Source organism: Anomaloglossus baeobatrachus, chromosome 4 (assembly GCF_048569485.1).
Source record: "Anomaloglossus baeobatrachus isolate aAnoBae1 chromosome 4, aAnoBae1.hap1, whole genome shotgun sequence".
Lineage (NCBI taxonomy): Eukaryota > Metazoa > Chordata > Amphibia > Anura > Aromobatidae > Anomaloglossus > Anomaloglossus baeobatrachus.
Genome location: NC_134356.1, coordinates 670,718,052 through 670,734,358, shown reverse-complemented (window position 1 = coordinate 670,734,358; position 16,307 = coordinate 670,718,052). Strand labels below are relative to the sequence as shown.

The 16,307-nt window shown below is 37.8% G+C and overlaps 6 non-coding genes across 6 annotated transcripts; all 6 read left to right on the top strand.

Moving 5' to 3' along the window:
* The first annotated feature begins 1,336 nt into the window (after positions 1-1,336).
* On the top strand, positions 1,337-1,410 carry TRNAI-AAU (transfer RNA isoleucine (anticodon AAU)). Its single transcript has one exon. It is a non-coding gene; the product is annotated as a tRNA-Ile (tRNA).
* A 3,150-nt stretch (positions 1,411-4,560) lies between these two features.
* Positions 4,561-4,634, top strand: TRNAI-AAU (transfer RNA isoleucine (anticodon AAU)). The gene has a single exon. It is a non-coding gene; the product is annotated as a tRNA-Ile (tRNA).
* A 3,794-nt stretch (positions 4,635-8,428) lies between these two features.
* TRNAI-AAU (transfer RNA isoleucine (anticodon AAU)) lies at positions 8,429-8,502 on the top strand. The gene has a single exon. It is a non-coding gene; the product is annotated as a tRNA-Ile (tRNA).
* A 2,506-nt stretch (positions 8,503-11,008) lies between these two features.
* On the top strand, positions 11,009-11,082 carry TRNAI-AAU (transfer RNA isoleucine (anticodon AAU)). Its single transcript has one exon. It is a non-coding gene; the product is annotated as a tRNA-Ile (tRNA).
* A 1,861-nt stretch (positions 11,083-12,943) lies between these two features.
* On the top strand, positions 12,944-13,017 carry TRNAI-AAU (transfer RNA isoleucine (anticodon AAU)). Its single transcript has one exon. It is a non-coding gene; the product is annotated as a tRNA-Ile (tRNA).
* Positions 13,018-15,195: 2,178 nt separating this feature from the next.
* TRNAI-AAU (transfer RNA isoleucine (anticodon AAU)) lies at positions 15,196-15,269 on the top strand. The gene has a single exon. It is a non-coding gene; the product is annotated as a tRNA-Ile (tRNA).
* Positions 15,270-16,307: the final 1,038 nt, after the last annotated feature.

The following is a 16,307-nucleotide window of genomic DNA, read 5'->3' as shown; positions in this document are numbered from 1 at the left end:
AAAATTAAAGCAAGATCATTAAAAGAGAGTAGATATGGGTCAAAAGTGGCCGGTTAGCTCAATCGGTTAGAGCGTGGTGCTAATAACGCCAAGGTTACGGGTTCGACCCCTGTGCTCGCCATTCCTTTGGCTTTCTGTTCACATCCAGTGACTTTTGGAAAAAGATCCGTAGGTTTTATCCATCCGATGTGTAAAATTAATTTGCAAACTTGAAATAACTTGGTTAGAGTAAGAGAGTGGCCATGTTACATCGTCGTTAACCTTAAAGTATGACAGAGTAACAAATTGAAGCAAAATAGAAATATAATCTATTGTATGGCCAGAGATTTCAGTTTCTAAGCGTTTTTTAAGAAGTTTTGGGCAACTGGAATTCGATATAACTGTAAATATTTACAGCTAAGTCTGTCACTAATTGTAATGCAGGCAAAAACTAATCCAAGCAATGGCGTAATTTACTGGCTCATCACGTGACAAGTTAGAGTGGTTGGTGGCAACATATTGCTCATAATATAAAAAAAGCTTGTCAATTCTCATTTAAGATTGGTTCCTATGCTTTTGATGGGCTCTCTAAGAATTAGTCAACTTTCAACGTATTTTACCTTTCACTGTGGACAGATCAAGCTTTGAGAGGTCAGTAGCTGGCTCAAAATTAAAGCAAGTTCATTAAAAGAGAGTAGATATAGGGCAAAAGTGGCCGGTTAGCCTAATCGGTTAGAGCATGGTGCTAATAACGCCAAGGTTGCGGGTTCGACCCCCGTGCTGGCCTTTCCTTTGGCTTTCTGTTCACATCCAGTGACTTTTGGAAAAAGATCCGTAGGTTTTATCCATCCGATGTGTAAAATTAATTTACAAACTTGAAATAACTTGGTTAGAGTAAGAGAGTGGCCATGTTACATCGTCGTTAACCTTAAAGTATGACAGAGTAACGAATTGAAGCAAAATAGAAATATAATCTATTGTATGGCCAGAGATTTCAGTTTCTAAGCGTTTTTTAAGAAGTTTTGGGCAACTGGAATTCGATATAACTGTAAATATTGACAGCTAAGTCTATCACTAATTGTAATGCAGGCAAAAACTAATCCAAGCAATGGCGTAATTTACTGGCTCATCACGTGACAAGTTAGAGTGGTTGGTGGCAACATATTGCTCATAATATAAAAAAGCTTGTCAATTCTCATTTAAGATTGGTTCCTATGCTTTTGATGGGCTCTCTAAGAATTAGTCAACTTTCAACGTAATTTACCTTTCACTGTGGACAGATCAAGCTTTGAGAGGTCAGTAGCTGGCTCAAAATTAGAGCAAGATCATTAAAAGAGAGTAGATATGGGGCAAAAGTGGCCGGTTAGCTCAATCGGTTAGAGCGTGGTGCTAATAACACCAAGGTTGCGGGTTCGACTCCCGTGCTGGCCATTCCTATGGCTTTCTGTTCACATCCAGTGACTTTTGGAAAAAGACCCGTAGGTTTTATCCATCCAATGTGTAAAATTAATTTACAAACTTGAAATAACTTGGTTAGAGTAAGAGAGTGGCCATGTTACATCGTCGTTAACCTTAAAGTATGACAGAGTAACGAATTGAAGCAAAATAGAAATATAATCTATTGTATGGCCAGAGATTTCAGTTTCTAAGCGTTTTTTAAGAAGTTTTGGGCAACTGAAATTCGATATAACTGTAAATATTGACAGCTAAGTCTATCACTAATTGTAATGCAGGCAAAAACTAATCCAAGCAATGGCGTAATTTACTGGCTCATCACGTGACAAGTTAGAGTGGTTGGTGGCAACATATTGCTCATAATATAAAAAAAGCTTGTCAATTCTCATTTAAGATTGGTTCCTATGCTTTTGATGGGCTCTCTAAGAATTAGTCAACTTTCAACGTATTTTACCTTTCACTGTGGACAGATCAAGCTTTGAGAGGTCAGTAGCTGGCTCAAAATTAAAGCAAGTTCATTAAATGAGAGTAGATATGGGGCAAAAGTGGCTGGTTAGCCTAATCGGTTAGAGCATGGTGCTAATAACGCCAAGGTTGCGGGTTCGACCCCCGTGATGGCCTTTCCTTTGGCTTTCTGTTCACATCCAGTGACTTTTGGAAAAAGATCCGTAGGTTTTATCCATCCGATGTGTAAAATTAATTTGCAAACTTGAAATAACTTGGTTAGAGTAAGAGAGTGGCCATGTTACATCGTCGTTAACCTTAAAGTATGACAGAGTAACAAATTGAAGCAAAATAGAAATATAATCTATTGTATGGCCAGAGATTTCAGTTTCTAAGCGTTTTTTAAGAAGTTTTGGGCAACTGGAATTCGATATAACTGTAAATATTTACAGCTAAGTCTGTCACTAATTGTAATGCAGGCAAAAACTAATCCAAGCAATGGCATAATTTACTGGCTCATCACGTGACAAGTTAGAGTGGTTGGTGGCAACATATTGCTCATAATATAAAAAAAGCTTGTCAATTCTCATTTAAGATTGGTTCCTATGCTTTTGATGGGCTCTCTAAGAATTAGTCAACTTTCAACGTATTTTACCTTTCACTGTGGACAGATCAAGCTTTGAGAGGTCAGTAGCTGGCTCAAAATTAAATCAAGTTCATTATAAGAGAGTAGATATGGGGCAAAATTGGCCGGTTAGCCTAATCAGTTAGAGCATGGTGCTAATAACGCCAAGGTTGCGGGTTCGACCCCCGTGCTGGCCTTTCCTTTGGCTTTCTGTTCACATCCAGTGACTTTTGGAAAAAGATCCGTAGGTTTTATCCATCCGATGTGTAAAATTAATTTACAAACTTGAAATAACTTGGTTAGAGTAAGAGAGTGGCCATGTTACATCGTCGTTAACCTTAAAGTATGACAGAGTAACGAATTGAAGCAAAATAGAAATATAATCTATTGTATGGCCAGAGATTTCAGTTTCTAAGCGTTTTTTAAGAAGTTTTGGGCAACTGGAATTCGATATAACTGTAAATATTGACAGCTAAGTCTATCACTAATTGTAATGCAGGCAAAAACTAATCCAAGCAATGGCGTAATTTACTGGCTCATCACGTGACAAGTTAGAGTGGTTGGTGGCAACATATTGCTCATAATATAAAAAAAGCTTGTCAATTCTCATTTAAGATTGGTTCCTATGCTTTTGATGGGCTCTCTAAGAATTAGTCAACTTTCAACGTATTTTACCTTTCACTGTGGACAGATCAAGCTTTGAGAGGTCAGTAGCTGGCTCAAAATTAAAGCAAGATCATTAAAAGAGAGTAGATATGGGTCAAAAGTGGCCGGTTAGCTCAATCGGTTAGAGCGTGGTGCTAATAACGCCAAGGTTACGGGTTCGACCCCTGTGCTCGCCATTCCTTTGGCTTTCTGTTCACATCCAGTGACTTTTGGAAAAAGATCCGTAGGTTTTATCCATCCGATGTGTAAAATTAATTTGCAAACTTGAAATAACTTGGTTAGAGTAAGAGAGTGGCCATGTTACATCGTCGTTAACCTTAAAGTATGACAGAGTAACAAATTGAAGCAAAATAGAAATATAATCTATTGTATGGCCAGAGATTTCAGTTTCTAAGCGTTTTTTAAGAAGTTTTGGGCAACTGGAATTCGATATAACTGTAAATATTTACAGCTAAGTCTGTCACTAATTGTAATGCAGGCAAAAACTAATCCAAGCAATGGCGTAATTTACTGGCTCATCACGTGACAAGTTAGAGTGGTTGGTGGCAACATATTGCTCATAATATAAAAAAAGCTTGTCAATTCTCATTTAAGATTGGTTCCTATGCTTTTGATGGGCTCTCTAAGAATTAGTCAACTTTCAACGTATTTTACCTTTCACTGTGGACAGATCAAGCTTTGAGAGGTCAGTAGCTGGCTCAAAATTAAAGCAAGTTCATTAAAAGAGAGTAGATATAGGGCAAAAGTGGCCGGTTAGCCTAATCGGTTAGAGCATGGTGCTAATAACGCCAAGGTTGCGGGTTCGACCCCCGTGCTGGCCTTTCCTTTGGCTTTCTGTTCACATCCAGTGACTTTTGGAAAAAGATCCGTAGGTTTTATCCATCCGATGTGTAAAATTAATTTACAAACTTGAAATAACTTGGTTAGAGTAAGAGAGTGGCCATGTTACATCGTCGTTAACCTTAAAGTATGACAGAGTAACGAATTGAAGCAAAATAGAAATATAATCTATTGTATGGCCAGAGATTTCAGTTTCTAAGCGTTTTTTAAGAAGTTTTGGGCAACTGGAATTCGATATAACTGTAAATATTGACAGCTAAGTCTATCACTAATTGTAATGCAGGCAAAAACTAATCCAAGCAATGGCGTAATTTACTGGCTCATCACGTGACAAGTTAGAGTGGTTGGTGGCAACATATTGCTCATAATATAAAAAAGCTTGTCAATTCTCATTTAAGATTGGTTCCTATGCTTTTGATGGGCTCTCTAAGAATTAGTCAACTTTCAACGTAATTTACCTTTCACTGTGGACAGATCAAGCTTTGAGAGGTCAGTAGCTGGCTCAAAATTAGAGCAAGATCATTAAAAGAGAGTAGATATGGGGCAAAAGTGGCCGGTTAGCTCAATCGGTTAGAGCGTGGTGCTAATAACACCAAGGTTGCGGGTTCGACTCCCGTGCTGGCCATTCCTATGGCTTTCTGTTCACATCCAGTGACTTTTGGAAAAAGACCCGTAGGTTTTATCCATCCAATGTGTAAAATTAATTTACAAACTTGAAATAACTTGGTTAGAGTAAGAGAGTGGCCATGTTACATCGTCGTTAACCTTAAAGTATGACAGAGTAACGAATTGAAGCAAAATAGAAATATAATCTATTGTATGGCCAGAGATTTCAGTTTCTAAGCGTTTTTTAAGAAGTTTTGGGAAACTGAAATTCGATATAACTGTAAATATTGACAGCTAAGTCTATCACTAATTGTAATGCAGGCAAAAACTAATCCAAGCAATGGCGTAATTTACTGGCTCATCACGTGACAAGTTAGAGTGGTTGGTGGCAACATATTGCTCATAATATAAAAAAAGCTTGTCAATTCTCATTTAAGATTGGTTCCTATGCTTTTGATGGGCTCTCTAAGAATTAGTCAACTTTCAACGTATTTTACCTTTCACTGTGGACAGATCAAGCTTTGAGAGGTCAGTAGCTGGCTCAAAATTAGAGCAAGTTCATTAAAAGAGAGTAGAGATGGGGCAAAAGTGGCCGGTTAGCTCAATCGGTTAGAGCGTGGTGCTAATAACGCCAAGGTTGCGGGTTCGACCCCCATGCTGGCCATTCCCTTCGCTTTCTGTTCACAGCCAGTGACTTTTGGAAAAAGATCCGTAGGTTTTATCCATCCAATGTGTAAAATTAATTTACAAACTTGAAATAACTTGGTTAGAGTAAGAGAGTGGCCATGTTACATCGTCGTTAACCTTAAAGTATGACAGAGTAATGAATTGAAGCAAAATAGAAATATAATCTATTGTATGGCCAGAGATTTCAGTTTCTAAGCGTTTTTTAAGAAGTTTTGGGCAACTGGAATTCGATATAACTGTAAATATTGACAGCTAAGTATATCACTAATTGTAATGCAGGCAAAAACTAATCCAAGCAATGGCGTAATTTACTGGCTCATCACGTGACAAGTTAGAGTGGTTGGTGGCAACATATTGCTCATAATATAAAAAAAGCTTGTCAATTCTCATTTAAGATTGGTTCCTATGCTTTTGATGGGCTCTCTAAGAATTAGTCAACTTTCAACGTATTTTACCTTTCACTGTGGACAGATCAAGCTTTGAGAGGTCAGTAGCTGGCTCAAAATTAAAGCAAGATCATTAAAAGAGAGTAGATATGGGACAAAAGTGGCCGGTTAGCTCAATCGGTTAGAGCATGGTGCTAATAACGCCAAGGTTGCGGGTTCGACCCCTGTGCTCGCCATTCCTTTGGCTTTCTGTTCACATCCAGTGACTTTTGGAAAAAGATCTGTAGGTTTTATCCATCCGATGTGTAAAATTATTTGCAAACTTGAAATAACTTGGTTAGAGTAAGAGAGTGGCCATGTTACATCGTCGTTAACCTTAAAGTATGACAGAGTAACAAATTGAAGCAAAATAGAAATATAATCTATTGTATGGCCAGAGATTTCAGTTTCTAAGCGTTTTTTAAGAAGTTTTGGGCAACTGGAATTCGATATAACTGTAAATATTTACAGCTAAGTCTGTCACTAATTGTAATGCAGGCAAAAACTAATCCAAGCAATGGCGTAATTTACTGGCTCATCACGTGACAAGTTAGAGTGGTTGGTGGCAACATATTGCTCATAATATAAAAAAAGCTTGTCAATTCTCATTTAAGATTGGTTCCTATGCTTTTGATGGGCTCTCTAAGAATTAGTCAACTTTCAACGTATTTTACCTTTCACTGTGGACAGATCAAGCTTTGAGAGGTCAGTAGCTGGCTCAAAATTAAAGCAAGTTCATTAAAAGAGAGTAGATATGGGGCAAAAGTGGCTGGTTAGCCTAATCGGTTAGAGCATGGTGCTAATAACGCCAAGGTTGCGGGTTCGACCCCCGTGCTGGCCTTTCCTTTGGCTTTCTGTTCACATCCAGTGACTTTTGGAAAAAGATCCGTAGGTTTTATCCATCCGATGTGTAAAATTAATTTACAAACTTGAAATAACTTGGTTAGAGTAAGAGAGTGGCCATGTTACATCGTCGTTAACCTTAAAGTATGACAGAGTAACGAATTGAAGCAAAATAGAAATATAATCTATTGTATGGCCAGAGATTTCAGTTTCTAAGCGTTTTTTAAGAAGTTTTGGGCAACTGGAATTCGATATAACTGTAAATATTGACAGCTAAGTCTATCACTAATTGTAATGCAGGCAAAAACTAATCCAAGCAATGGCGTAATTTACTGGCTCATCACGTGACAAGTTAGAGTGGTTGGTGGCAACATATTGCTCATAATATAAAAAAAGCTTGTCAATTCTCATTTAAGATTGGTTCCTATGCTTTTGATGGGCTCTCTAAGAATTAGTCAACTTTCAACGTATTTTACCTTTCACTGTGGACAGATCAAGCTTTGAGAGGTCAGTAGCTGGCTCAAAATTAAAGCAAGATCATTAAAAGAGAGTAGATATGGGTCAAAAGTGGCCGGTTAGCTCAATCGGTTAGAGCGTGGTGCTAATAACGCCAAGGTTACGGGTTCGACCCCTGTGCTCGCCATTCCTTTGGCTTTCTGTTCACATCCAGTGACTTTTGGAAAAAGATCCGTAGGTTTTATCCATCCGATGTGTAAAATTAATTTGCAAACTTGAAATAACTTTGTTATAGTAAGAGAGTGGCCATGTTACATCGTCGTTAACCTTAAAGTATGACAGAGTAACAAATTGAAGCAAAATAGAAATATAATCTATTGTATGGCCAGAGATTTCAGTTTCTAAGCGTTTTTTAAGAAGTTTTGGGCAACTGGAATTCGATATAACTGTAAATATTTACAGCTAAGTCTGTCACTAATTGTAATGCAGGCAAAAACTAATCCAAGCAATGGCGTAATTTACTGGCTCATCACGTGACAAGTTAGAGTGGTTGGTGGCAACATATTGCTCATAATATAAAAAAAGCTTGTCAATTCTCATTTAAGATTGGTTCCTATGCTTTTGATGGGCTCTCTAAGAATTAGTCAACTTTCAACGTATTTTACCTTTCACTGTGGACAGATCAAGCTTTGAGAGGTCAGTAGCTGGCTAAAAATTAAAGCAAGTTCATTAAAAGAGAGTAGATATAGGGCAAAAGTGGCCGGTTAGCCTAATCGGTTAGAGCATGGTGCTAATAACGCCAAGGTTGCGGGTTCGACCCCCGTGCTGGCCTTTCCTTTGGCTTTCTGTTCACATCCAGTGACTTTTGGAAAAAGATCCGTAGGTTTTATCCATCCGATGTGTAAAATTAATTTACAAACTTGAAATAACTTGGTTAGAGTAAGAGAGTGGCCATGTTACATCGTCGTTAACCTTAAAGTATGACAGAGTAACGAATTGAAGCAAAATAGAAATATAATCTATTGTATGGCCAGAGATTTCAGTTTCTAAGCGTTTTTTAAGAAGTTTTGGGCAACTGGAATTCGATATAACTGTAAATATTGACAGCTAAGTCTATCACTAATTGTAATGCAGGCAAAAACTAATCCAAGCAATGGCGTAATTTACTGGCTCATCACGTGACAAGTTAGAGTGGTTGGTGGCAACATATTGCTCATAATATAAAAAAGCTTGTCAATTCTCATTTAAGATTGGTTCCTATGCTTTTGATGGGCTCTCTAAGAATTAGTCAACTTTCAACGTAATTTACCTTTCACTGTGGACAGATCAAGCTTTGAGAGGTCAGTAGCTGGCTCAAAATTAGAGCAAGATCATTAAAAGAGAGTAGATATGGGGCAAAAGTGGCCGGTTAGCTCAATCGGTTAGAGCGTGGTGCTAATAACACCAAGGTTGCGGGTTCGACTCCCGTGCTGGCCATTCCTATGGCTTTCTGTTCACATCCAGTGACTTTTGGAAAAAGACCCGTAGGTTTTATCCATCCAATGTGTAAAATTAATTTACAAACTTGAAATAACTTGGTTAGAGTAAGAGAGTGGCCATGTTACATCGTCGTTAACCTTAAAGTATGACAGAGTAACGAATTGAAGCAAAATAGAAATATAATCTATTGTATGGCCAGAGATTTCAGTTTCTAAGCGTTTTTTAAGAAGTTTTGGGCAACTGAAATTCGATATAACTGTAAATATTGACAGCTAAGTCTATCACTAATTGTAATGCAGGCAAAAACTAATCCAAGCAATGGCGTAATTTACTGGCTCATCACGTGACAAGTTAGAGTGGTTGGTGGCAACATATTGCTCATAATATAAAAAAAGCTTGTCAATTCTCATTTAAGATTGGTTCCTATGCTTTTGATGGGCTCTCTAAGAATTAGTCAACTTTCAACGTATTTTACCTTTCACTGTGGACAGATCAAGCTTTGAGAGGTCAGTAGCTGGCTCAAAATTAAAGCAAGTTCATTAAATGAGAGTAGATATGGGGCAAAAGTGGCTGGTTAGCCTAATCGGTTAGAGCATGGTGCTAATAACGCCAAGGTTGCGGGTTCGACCCCCGTGATGGCCTTTCCTTTGGCTTTCTGTTCACATCCAGTGACTTTTGGAAAAAGATCCGTAGGTTTTATCCATCCGATGTGTAAAATTAATTTGCAAACTTGAAATAACTTGGTTAGAGTAAGAGAGTGGCCATGTTACATCGTCGTTAACCTTAAAGTATGACAGAGTAACAAATTGAAGCAAAATAGAAATATAATCTATTGTATGGCCAGAGATTTCAGTTTCTAAGCGTTTTTTAAGAAGTTTTGGGCAACTGGAATTCGATATAACTGTAAATATTTACAGCTAAGTCTGTCACTAATTGTAATGCAGGCAAAAACTAATCCAAGCAATGGCGTAATTTACTGGCTCATCACGTGACAAGTTAGAGTGGTTGGTGGCAACATATTGCTCATAATATAAAAAAAGCTTGTCAATTCTCATTAAAGATTGGTTCCTATGCTTTTGATGGGCTCTCTAAGAATTAGTCAACTTTCAACGTATTTTACCTTTCACTGTGGACAGATCAAGCTTTGAGAGGTCAGTAGCTGGCTCAAAATTAAATCAAGTTCATTATAAGAGAGTAGATATGGGGCAAAATTGGCCGGTTAGCCTAATCGGTTAGAGCATGGTGCTAATAACGCCAAGGTTGCGGGTTCGACCCCCGTGCTGGCCTTTCCTTTGGCTTTCTGTTCACATCCAGTGACTTTTGGAAAAAGATCCGTAGGTTTTATCCATCCGATGTGTAAAATTAATTTACAAACTTGAAATAACTTGGTTAGAGTAAGAGAGTGGCCATGTTACATCGTCGTTAACCTTAAAGTATGACAGAGTAACGAATTGAAGCAAAATAGAAATATAATCTATTGTATGGCCAGAGATTTCAGTTTCTAAGCGTTTTTTAAGAAGTTTTGGGCAACTGGAATTCGATATAACTGTAAATATTGACAGCTAAGTCTATCACTAATTGTAATGCAGGCAAAAACTAATCCAAGCAATGGCGTAATTTACTGGCTCATCACGTGACAAGTTAGAGTGGTTGGTGGCAACATATTGCTCATAATATAAAAAAAGCTTGTCAATTCTCATTTAAGATTGGTTCCTATGCTTTTGATGGGCTCTCTAAGAATTAGTCAACTTTCAACGTATTTTACCTTTCACTGTGGACAGATCAAGCTTTGAGAGGTCAGTAGCTGGCTCAAAATTAAAGCAAGTTCATTAAAAGAGAGTAGATATAGGGCAAAAGTGGCCGGTTAGCCTAATCGGTTAGAGCATGGTGCTAATAACGCCAAGGTTGCGGGTTCGACCCCCGTGCTGGCCTTTCCTTTGGCTTTCTGTTCACATCCAGTGACTTTTGGAAAAAGATCCGTAGGTTTTATCCATCCGATGTGTAAAATTAATTTACAAACTTGAAATAACTTGGTTAGAGTAAGAGAGTGGCCATGTTACATCGTCGTTAACCTTAATGTATGACAGAGTAACGAATTGAAGCAAAATAGAAATATAATCTATTGTATGGCCAGAGATTTCAGTTTCTAAGCGTTTTTTAAGAAGTTTTGGGCAACTGGAATTCGATATAACTGTAAATATTGACAGCTAAGTCTATCACTAATTGTAATGCAGGCAAAAACTAATCCAAGCAATGGCGTAATTTACTGGCTCATCACGTGACAAGTTAGAGTGGTTGGTGGCAACATATTGCTCATAATATAAAAAAAGCTTGTCAATTCTCATTTAAGATTGGTTCCTATGCTTTTGATGGGCTCTCTAAGAATTAGTCAACTTTCAACGTAATTTACCTTTCACTGTGGACAGATCAAGCTTTGAGAGGTCAGTAGCTGGCTCAAAATTAGAGCAAGATCATTAAAAGAGAGTAGATATGGGGTAAAAGTGGCCGGTTAGCTCAATCGGTTAGAGCGTGGTGCTAATAACACCAAGGTTGCGGGTTCGACTCCCGTGCTGGCCATTCCTATGGCTTTCTGTTCACATCCAGTGACTTTTGGAAAAAGATCCGTAGGTTTTATCCATCCAATGTGTAAAATTAATTTACAAACTTGAAATAACTTGGTTAGAGTAAGAGAGTGGCCATGTTACATCGTCGTTAACCTTAAAGTATGACAGAGTAACGAATTGAAGCAAAATAGAAATATAATCTATTGTATGGCCAGAGATTTCAGTTTCTAAGCGTTTTTTAAGAAGTTTTGGGCAACTGAAATTCGATATAACTGTAAATATTGACAGCTAAGTCTATCACTAATTGTAATGCAGGCAAAAACTAATCCAAGCAATGGCGTAATTTACTGGCTCATCACGTGACAAGTTAGAGTGGTTGGTGGCAACATATTGCTCATAATATAAAAAAAGCTTGTCAATTCTCATTTAAGATTGGTTCCTATGCTTTTGATGGGCTCTCTAAGAATTAGTCAACTTTCAACGTATTTTACCTTTCACTGTGGACAGATCAAGCTTTGAGAGGTCAGTAGCTGGCTCAAAATTAAAGCAAGTTCATTAAATGAGAGTAGATATGGGGCAAAAGTGGCTGGTTAGCCTAATCGGTTAGAGCATGGTGCTAATAACGCCAAGGTTGCGGGTTCGACCCCCGTGATGGCCTTTCCTTTGGCTTTCTGTTCACATCCAGTGACTTTTGGAAAAAGATCCGTAGGTTTTATCCATCCGATGTGTAAAATTAATTTGCAAACTTGAAATAACTTGGTTAGAGTAAGAGAGTGGCCATGTTACATCGTCGTTAACCTTAAAGTATGACAGAGTAACAAATTGAAGCAAAATAGAAATATAATCTATTGTATGGCCAGAGATTTCAGTTTCTAAGCGTTTTTTAAGAAGTTTTGGGCAACTGGAATTCGATATAACTGTAAATATTTACAGCTAAGTCTGTCACTAATTGTAATGCAGGCAAAAACTAATCCAAGCAATGGCGTAATTTACTGGCTCATCACGTGACAAGTTAGAGTGGTTGGTGGCAACATATTGCTCATAATATAAAAAAAGCTTGTCAATTCTCATTTAAGATTGGTTCCTATGCTTTTGATGGGCTCTCTAAGAATTAGTCAACTTTCAACGTATTTTACCTTTCACTGTGGACAGATCAAGCTTTGAGAGGTCAGTAGCTGGCTCAAAATTAAAGCAAGTTCATTAAAAGAGAGTAGATATGGGGCAAAAGTGGCCGGTTAGCCTAATCGGTTAGAGCATGGTGCTAATAACGCCAAGGTTGCGGGTTCGCTCCCTGTGCTGGCCTTTCCTTTGGCTTTCTGTTCACATCCAGTGACTTTTGGAAAAAGATCCGTAGGTTTTATCCATCCGATGTGTAAAATTAATTTACAAACTTGAAATAACTTGGTTAGAGTAAGAGAGTGGCCATGTTACATCGTCGTTAACCTTAAAGTATGACAGAGTAACGAATTGAAGCAAAATAGAAATATAATCTATTGTATGGCCAGAGATTTCAGTTTCTAAGCGTTTTTTAAGAAGTTTTGGGCAACTGGAATTCGATATAACTGTAAATATTGACAGCTAAGTCTATCACTAATTGTAATGCAGGCAAAAACTAATCCAAGCAATGGCGTAATTTACTGGCTCATCACGTGACAAGTTAGAGTGGTTGGTGGCAACATATTGCTCATAATATAAAAAAAGCTTGTCAATTCTCATTTAAGATTGGTTCCTATGCTTTTGATGGGCTCTCTAAGAATTAGTCAACTTTCAACGTAATTTACCTTTCACTGTGGACAGATCAAGCTTTGAGAGGTCAGTAGCTGGCTCAAAATTAGAGCAAGATCATTAAAAGAGAGTAGATATGGGGCAAAAGTGGCCGGTTAGCTCAATCGGTTAGAGCGTGGTGCTAATAACACCAAGGTTGCGGGTTCGACTCCCGTGCTGGCCATTCCTATGGCTTTCTGTTCACATCCAGTGACTTTTGGAAAAAGATCCGTAGGTTTTATCCATCCAATGTGTAAAATTAATTTACAAACTTGAAATAACTTGGTTAGAGTAAGAGAGTGGCCATGTTACATCGTCGTTAACCTTAAAGTATGACAGAGTAACGAATTGAAGCAAAATAGAAATATAATCTATTGTATGGCCAGAGATTTCAGTTTCTAAGCGTTTTTTAAGAAGTTTTGGGCAACTGGAATTCGATATAACTGTAAATATTTACAGCTAAGTCTGTCACTAATTGTAATGCAGGCAAAAACTAATCCAAGCAATGGCGTAATTTACTGGCTCATCACGTGACAAGTTAGAGTGGTTGGTGGCAACATATTGCTCATAATATAAAATAAGCTTGTCAATTCTCATTTAAGATTGGTTCCTATGCTTTTGATGGGCTCTCTAAGAATTAGTCAACTTTCAACGTATTTTACCTTTCACTGTGGACAGATCAAGCTTTGAGAGGTCAGTAGCTGGCTCAAAATTAGAGCAAGATCATTAAAAGAGAGTAGATATGGGGCAAAAGTGGCCGGTTAGCTCAATCGGTTAGAGCGTGTTGCTAATAACGCTAAGGTTGCGGGTTCGACCCCTGTGCTGGCCATTCCTTTGGCTTTCTGTTCACATCCAGTGACTTTTGGAAAAAGATCCGTAGGTTTTATCCATCCAATGTGTAAAATTAATTTACAAACCTAAAATAACTTGGTTAGAGTAAGAGAGTGGCCATGTTACATCGTCGTTAACCTTAAAGTATGACAGAGTAACGAATTGAAGCAAAATAGAAATTAAATCTATTGTATGGCCAGAGATTTCTTTTTCTAAGCGTTTTTGAAGAAGTTTTGGGCAACTGGAATTCGATATAACTGTAAATATTGACAGCTAAGTCTATCACTAATTGTAATGCAGGCAAAAACTAATCCAAGCAATGGCGTAATTTACTGGCTCATCACGTGACAAGTTAGAGTGGTTGGTGGCAACATATTGCTCATAATATAAAAAAAAGCTTGTCAATTCTCATTTAAGATAGGTTCCTATGCTTTTGATGGGCTCTCTAAGAATTAGTCAACTTTCAACGTATTTTACCTTTCACTGTGGACAGATCAAGCTTTGAGAGGTCAGTAGCTGGCTCAAAATTAGAGCAAGATCATTACAAGAAAGTAGATATGGGGCAAATGAGGCCGGTTAGCTCAATCGGTTAGAGCGTGTTGCTAATAACGCCAAGGTTGCGGGTTTGGCCCCCATTCTGGCCATTCCTTTGGCTTTCTGTTCACATCCTGTGACTTTTGGAAAAAGATCCGTAGGTTTTATCCATCCGATGTGTAAAATGAATTTACAAACTTGAAATAACTTGGTTAGAGTAAGAGAGTGGCCATGTTACATCGTCGTTAACCTTAAAGTATGACAGAGTAACGAATTGAAGCAAAATAGAAATATAATCAATTGTATGGCCAGAGATTTCAGTTTCTAAGCGTTTTTTAAGAAGTTTTGGGCAACTGGAATTCGATATAACTGTAAATATTGACAGCTAAGTCTATCACTAATTGTAATGCAGGCAAAACTATTCCAAGCGACTTGAAGCAAAATAGAAAAATAATCTATTTTATGGCCAGAGATTTCAGTTTCTAAGTGTTTTTTAAGAAGTTTTGGGCAACTGGAATTCGATATAACTGTAAATATTGACAGCTAAGTCTATCACTAATTGTAATGCAGGCAAAACTAATCCAAGCAACTTGAAGCAAAATAGAAATATAATCTATTGTATGGCCAGAGATTTCAGTTTCTAAGCGGTTTTTAAGAAGTTTTGGGCAACTGGAATTTGATATAACTGTAAATATTGACAGCTAAGTCTATCACTAATTGTAATGCAGGCAAAAACTAATCCAAGCAATGGCGTAATTTACTGGCTCATCACGTGACAAGTTAGAGTGGTTCGTGGCAACATATTGCTCATAATATAAAAAAAGCTTGTCAATTCTCATTTAAGATTGGTTCCTATGCTTTTGATGGGCTCTCTAAGAATTAGTCAACTTTCAACGTATTTTACCTTTCACTGTGGACAGATCAAGCTTTGAGAGGTCAGTAGCTGGCTCAAAATTAGAGCAAGTTCATTAAAAGAGAGTAGATATGGGGTAATAGTGGCCGGTTAGCTCAATCGGTTAGAGCGTGGTGCTAATAACGCCAAGGTTGCGGGTTCGACCCCCGTGCTGGCCATTCCTTTGGCTTTCTGTTCACATCCAGTGACTTTTGGAAAAAGATCCGTCGGTTTTATCCATCCAATGTGTAAAACTAATTTACAAACTTGAAATAACTTGGTTAGAGTAAGAGAGTGGCCATGTTACATCGTCGTTATTGTTAAAGTATGACAGAGTAACGAATTGAGGCAAAATAGAAATATAATCTATTGTATGGCCAGAGATTTCAGTTTCTAAGCGTTTTTTAAGAAGTTTTGGGCAACTGGAATTCGATATAACTGTAAATATTGACAGCTAAGTCTATCACTAATTGTAATGCAGGAAAAACTAATCCAAGCGACTTGAAGCAAAATAGAAAAATAATCTATTTTTTGGCCAGAGATTTCAGTTTCTAAGCGTTTTTTAAGAGGTTTTGGGCAACTGGAATTCGATATAACTGTAAATATTGACAGCTAAGTCTATCACTAATTGTAATGCAGGCAAAAACTAATCCAAGCAATGGCGTAATTTACTGGCTCATCACGTGACAAGTTAGAGTGGTTGGTTGCAACATATTGCTCATAATATAAAAAAAGCTTGTCAATTCTCATTTAAGATTGGTTCCTATGCTTTTGATGGGCTCTCTAAGAATTAGTCAACTTTCAACGTATTTTACCTTTCACTGTGGACAGATCAAGCTTTGAGAGGTCAGTAGCTGGCTCAAAATTAAAGCAAGTTCATTAAAAGAGAGTAGATATGGGGCAAAAGTGGCCGGTTAGCCTAATCGGTTAGAGCATGGTGCTAATACCGCCAAGGTTGCGGGTTCGACCCCCGTGCTGGCCTTTCCTTTGGCTTTCTGTTCACATCCAGTGACTTTTGGAAAAAGATCCGTAGGTTTTATCCATCCGATGTGTAAAATTAATTTACAAACTTGAAATAACTTGGTTAGAGTAAGAGAGTGGCCATGTTACATCGTCGTTAACCTTAAAGTATGACAGAGTAACGAATTGAAGCAAAATAGAAATATAATCTTTTGTATGGCCAGAGATTTCAGTTTCTAAGCGTTTTTTAAGAAGTT